This window comes from Carlito syrichta, unplaced genomic scaffold (assembly GCF_000164805.1).
Source record: "Carlito syrichta isolate Samal-C Ts95f unplaced genomic scaffold, Tarsius_syrichta-2.0.1 Scaffold302362, whole genome shotgun sequence".
NCBI classification, from domain to species: Eukaryota; Metazoa; Chordata; class Mammalia; order Primates; family Tarsiidae; genus Carlito; species Carlito syrichta.
The window spans coordinates 484,593-490,510 of NW_007246458.1; positions in this window are offsets into that span (position 1 = coordinate 484,593).

The window sequence follows — 5,918 nt, forward strand, 5'->3', positions numbered from 1 at the left end:
AGCCACTGCAGCCTGGACCTGCTAGACTCAGGCCATCCTTTCGCCTCAGACTTCCAAGTAACTGGCACCCCAGGTACAGGCCACCACACCTGGCTAATTTTTTGATTTATTATAGAGACAAAGTCTTGCAAAATTGCCCAGGCTGGTCTCAAATCCCTGGGCTGAGGCAATCCTCTTGCCTTGGCCTCCCAAAGTGCTGGGATTATATGCTCGAACCACTACACCCAGCCTTTATTTCATTGTTTTTCTAGGTGATCTTATCTAGTCCCATGGTTTTAAATACCACAATCCCCACATTTAGAACTGTTAGTCAAGACTTCTCTATTGAACTAAAGATGTACATCCAAGTGGAGATGCAGCTACCAATTTGACATTCCACTGGGATATCTTTCAAAAATCTGAAATTTAAACCTTAATTTTTCATCTTAAACCTAGTCATCTTTCAATTATCCCTGTGCTAGGCAGAATCATGTCCCTTCCAAAAACATCCACGCACGAATCCCTGGAACCTGTGAATATGTTACCTTACACGGAAAAAGAACTTTGCAGTTGTGATTAAGTTAAGGACTTTGAGATGAGGAGATTATCCTGGATTATCTGAGTGGAGCCAATGTAATCACAAAGGTCCTTAAAAGTGGACCAGGGAGGTGGGGGAGGGAAGGAGATGTGACAGTGGGAAAGAGAACCAGAAAGATGGCAGTGTGATTATCAATGTGGGCCCAATCTAATCCTTAAAAGCAGAGAAACTTTCCCAGCAGCGATCAGAAAAAGACGTGATAATGGGAAGAAGCTCAGAGAGATTAGATGCAAAAACCACCTTTGTCGACTTTGAGGATAAAGGAAGGAGGCCATGAGCTCAGAAATGCCAGGGGTTTCTAGAAGCTGAGATTGACAAGGAAACACATTCTCCCCTAGAGCCTCCAGAAGGAAAAACAGTCCTGATGACACCTGAATTTTAACCCAGTGTGACTCGTCAAACTTCTGACCTATAGAACTATAAAATGATGAATTTGCATTATTTTAAGGTGCTAAATTTGTGGTAATCAGCAGTAGAAAATTAATACAATTCCCATCTCTGGAAGTGGCACCAATATCTACTCAGCTGACCAGGCCAAAACCTTAGGAGCAGATCCTGATGCTTTCCTTTGCTGTTCACTCAGCTCATTAACAGACTGTGATGGCTCTGCCTCCAAAAAAAAACTTGAATCTGTCCATTACTCTCTCCCTCACTGCCAACATCCTAGTCCAGACCTCCATCATCTTGCATCTAGACCACTACAGTAGCCTGATAAGTGGTCTATTAGCATCTACACTGGCAACCCTCCAGTTGATTCTTCCTTAGTCAGTGACAATGATCTTTTGAAAAATGCAAGTCTCTTCTCTGCTTTAAACTCTTCAATATCTTCCCATCACAATTAGAGTAATCCAAGCATCTGAACATGACCTACAAGGTCCTACATGCCCTGGCTCCTGCTTACCTCTCTGACTTCATCTGATACATTGATCTCAATTCACTTTGTTTACCACATTGGACCCCTTTTTCCTATAACATGATAAACTCACGCCTTTATATATGTTATTCTCTCCTCCAGTAATTTTTTCTCCATGTATGGTTTCTGATTTTTCATGTCTAGACTCAATCATCACCTCCCTAGAAAGGCCTTTATTGGTCTCTCCAGCTAACACACCCTGTACCACCAACTTAGTCATTCTCTGTCAGATAATCATTTAAAATGATCCAACTTGTTTGTTTTGGGTTCTGCTTGTTTTTGCCTTATTTCTTCAACTAGAATGCAAGTTCCATGAGGCGTTAAAGTTGCTGATCAATATTATATCCCCAGTGCCTACCACAGTATCTGACACAGTATCAGTACTAAATAGATGCTCCTCGAAGTCATGAATGGGTAAATGAGCCAGTGAGTGAGCGATAGATGAGATCAGTTTTTTTCACTGAGTTGAAACCCACATAACATAAAACTAAGATTTGTTTTCTTCTTTCTTTCTTTTTTAAATATAGAGACAAGTTCTCGTTTGGTTTGGCTGGTTTTGAACTCCTGAACTCAAGCAATACTCCTGCTTCGGCCTCCCAATCTACTGAGATTACAAATATGAGCCACTGTGCCCAGCCAAAACTAATAGTTTTATTTATTTATCTATTTTACTTATTTATTTATTGAGAGAACAGAAAAGCTCCCACGGTGTGAGGGGACCCCAGGGGATTGCCCGATTAAGAACTTTAAAGTGAAGTGGAATTTAGTATAGTCATAGTATCCTTCAATTACCATCGTTATCTAGCCAAAAGATTTTCATCACTCCAAAATAAAACCTTGTACTAATTAAGCATTTCCTTCCCATTCTCTCCTCCCCTGAGACCCTGGCAACCACCAATCTGCTTTCTTTGTATATGGATGTGTCTACTCAGGATATTCCATGTCAATTGAATCATATAATAAGTGACTTTCTGTGCCTGTTTTTGAGGTCCAGCCACATTGTAGCATATATCAGTACTTCGTTCCTTATTGCAGCTGAATAATATTTCACTATATGAATAATTCACAGTTTGTTTAACCTTTCATCTGTGATGGACACTTGGGTTGGTTCTACCTTTTGGCTATAGTGAAAAGTGCTACCATGACCATCATGCATATTTCCTTTTAACAAGTCATAAACTCCATCTTGGAATTTGGAACGGAGGCAGTGATTTCTAGAATACAAATTCATTAAGTCCTTGCCTGTTTTTAATTTCCTAGCATAGCTCTCATGCCCCAGGATTTCTCAGTGTCATTGAGAGTAGCTTTGTGATCATACCTGCTTAATTGTCATAGAATTCTTAACTAAGTTGTTTATCTGTGAATTTATGCAGCAGTTCTCAAATTTAATAGGGCTGGAGACACAACTGGAGGTAGGCGGGAAGAGATTAAAGGGAAGGGTGGTTAAAATTATGACTTTTAACCGAGAGCAATGGCTCACTCCTATAATCCCAGCACTTTGGGAGGCTGAGGCGGTAGGATTGCTTGAGGACCAGCCTAGGCAATATAGCTAGACCTCATATCTACAAAATGTAAAAAAAAGTAGCCAGGATTGTGGGACACAACTGTAGTCCCAGTTAACTTGGGAGGCTGAGGAGGAAAGATCACTTGAGCCCAGGAGGTCAAGGCTGCAGTGAGAAGTGATTGTGCCACTGCACTCCAGGCTAGGCAACACAGTGACATCCTGACTCAAAAAAAAAAAGTGACTTTAAAAAAACACACATTCATAAGATAATCAATTTAGTCATCCAGTAGTGAACTCTGTTTCCCTGAGAAATGCTAGTAGCCGCCAATGCTTTGGTGGTCGTCTCTTGGTGTTATGTTCGATGCCTCTCTAGTGTTAGAAAGTTTTAATCTGCAATTAGATATATATTAAACTATTAAAATATCATTGCATTTTAATGATTTGAATCTGTGAAAATATGTAAATTAGTAATGGCTTATTAAACTTTACAGTTTCGGCTTATTGTAAGAAAAAAGATCTGTACATATAAAATGCTAAGGGGGGGGAAGCCCTTTGTGTATTTTATTACATCATTCTTCAGTGAAAATGACAAGAATGAAAATGTTCATGCAATTAATTACTTTAAAAAAATAAGTATATTAGCTATTATGAATAGGAATCATTTTCACGAAAGCCAAGCACCCACAGTTATTTAGACCTAAGCACTTTATCTTCATCCCCGGCACTCTATTTTGTGCTTTAGAAAGCTCTGCTCAATGCAGAACATAAATTTAGAAAAGGTTTCCTCCCTGAAACCCTCTGAAAGCCTGTAGTTATGGTGGTTACTTAAATATTATTTCCATAGCTACGCTGGCTTCTAGCCACAGCTGAAATGCATATCAACAAGCTTGGTGTGAAAATGGGAAGGGAGGAAAGAAAAAAAAGAGGAGACAGGACACTAATTTTCTTTCTTTGGAGTAGGAGGTATAATGTCTTTATAAAGTAATAATTAAAAGAAAAACAATTACTGGAACCTTATCTGGACCATGCAGCTGTACTTCCTCCTTTACATTAGCAGTGTTTCTAAGGTTATGACAAACCATGAAAATTGCATCTTTAGAGGAGTTTTATTCCTTTTCCTATGATTTGATTGAAACAGACAGCTACATTTTGTGTATATATAATTAGGCAGTAAAATAGGCTTTGAAGGCAGGTTTCCATTTAGTATGTGAGTCACACGCACAACAGCCTTTCATTCAACAGCCAAAGACTGATCTTTTAATGCCTCAACTCGCTCAACATGTTTTCTGAATGCTACATCTTGCACCGAGGGGGAAAAAAGGGAAAGGGAAAAAAAAAATCAGCTTTTAGCCCATATTTCTTTCTTTCTTTCTTTCTTTTTTTTTTTTATCTTCTTTCCAAAGGGGGGAAAAAACCCAATCTGAAAAACCAATCTAGGAAGTCTTTGGTGATTTAACCTTACGACAAACTGATTTTTATCGTCTTTTATCCAGATTGTCGTCAGGGCACCAGTGAATGCTGCACCAGTTCTTGGCGTATCTAATCCCTCTCATAAAAGGCCATTGTGGCAGGAAAACTGAGACCAATGGCTTTTTCATTCTCCACCTCTCTGCTCTCCAAAGTAATGGCACTGGGTCTCCTCATCACGTTTTTCTTTTCAGTTGCATAGTTTCTCTCTTTAACAAGGTTTAAAAAAAAAAAGAGGGGGAGAAAGAGGGAGAAGAAATACAATCCCATTTTCTCAATGCTGTGCCATATGTGGCACTGATTTTTTTTTCTGAACTTAAATTAGGAAGAGCTTTAACATGGTGCTGTTATTTGAGATGCAGCCTGTTTTTATGAAAGAGATTTTCCTCTGAGATTTTGTGAATACAATGAGAACAGCCCTGGGTGCATTTTTTTTTTCCTTGTAATAGAAATCAGGCCTATTGACTGTGCAGCATCTTACCTTATCTAATTACAAAGCAGTCGCCTATTAATCTCTATCCTTTCATCTCGCTGTATACCATTTGCTATCTCCTGTCCCATTCTGGCAAACCCAAAGATGCAGAGAAATAATATCAAGCTACTTGGTTGATTTATGCAAGCGATAGTTTGTGTTTGTAGAATGCCTTTCATCTGAAGACCTCAAAGGGCCTTTCGAACATTATCACACTGACAGGGCCCAGCTCCAACATAAAGGGCACAGAAGGGCCATAGTCATGTAAATCTAAATTTCTAGAGTGATTAGTACCCTGGTAACCGAGAGAGATGAACTAGGTTCTCATTTTTGATGTGAAATTTGATGTCCATGCAGGAATTTCAATTTCCAATTCAGGCCCCATCACTGGATAAACTACTCAGTATTCAATTGACTTCCTGGGATGTCCCCCTGGGGAGTCTACTCCCCAAGATGAAGGGCTTTACGTGACAGGCAGGTGTATATATTTCTTCAATTGGCCTAATCTAATAAAGCTGGACATGATTTATATGTGCAAAATGTTGCCATGTTAAATAATTCAGAATGAAACTGCCTTTCTAGTTGTGCTACAAATAGATGTCAATCTGCATTTGATGGTGCCTGTATCCCACAGGGATTTTGAACCAGCTGAAAGAAAATACATTCCTTGTGCTGGTTCTAAGGAGGAACACTGGAGACGGCTCTCCTAACTGAAGTCTGCATGATTTTGACCCAAACCAAGTGAAATCTTTCAAAGTCGGCTCTCCTTGCTGGTTCTGTTTTTGTAAGAGGTGCAGCTTTCACAGAAGAGTGTGGTATCTACCTAGATTCCTAAGTCAATCTGCTACCAAGACTTCCTCTCTATAAAAGGGATGTGAACTGGGCGCGATGGCTTAAGCCTGTAATCCCAGCACTTTGAGAGGCCAAGATGAGAGGATTGCCTAAGTCCAGGGGTTCAAGACCAGCCTGGGCAACTTGGCGAGAC